The following is a 300-nucleotide window of genomic DNA, read 5'->3' as shown; positions in this document are numbered from 1 at the left end:
GTGACATCGAGCGCCGGACGCGTGACCTGTCTGATCTACAGTCTCAAATTACCTCTAAAATAACCAGCCCGCTAAATGCGCTTCGGAAATTTACGCGGCGGACTCCTCGTTCTGTGTGTCTCGCATCCGGACGGCGGTCGCTAAACCCGCATTAAGTCTGGCATTAACCTGCATTAGCCGCGGATTATCGTACATCGCCCGTTATTAACTCGGGATTTTGATGAGGACGATTTTCCGGGTCATCTCAGAGGCGACGGGAGGGGCCGTTATTGATTCAGGGAGTTAAGGAGGAAGGGGATA

The 300-nt window shown here is 52.7% G+C and overlaps 1 protein-coding gene across 1 annotated transcript in view; it reads right to left on the bottom strand.

Moving 5' to 3' along the window:
- The window catches only part of LOC119585181 (homeobox protein SIX3-like), a gene marked incomplete at both ends in the record, with an annotated part of 23,691 nt that overhangs the window by 22,042 nt on the left and 1,349 nt on the right, over positions 1 to 300 (bottom strand).

The sequence above is a fragment of the Penaeus monodon genome, chromosome 19, assembly GCF_015228065.2.
Source record: "Penaeus monodon isolate SGIC_2016 chromosome 19, NSTDA_Pmon_1, whole genome shotgun sequence".
Taxonomy (NCBI): domain Eukaryota; kingdom Metazoa; phylum Arthropoda; class Malacostraca; order Decapoda; family Penaeidae; genus Penaeus; species Penaeus monodon.
The sequence above is the reverse complement of the archived record's forward strand: the minus strand, read 5'-3'. Positions and strand labels throughout refer to the sequence as shown.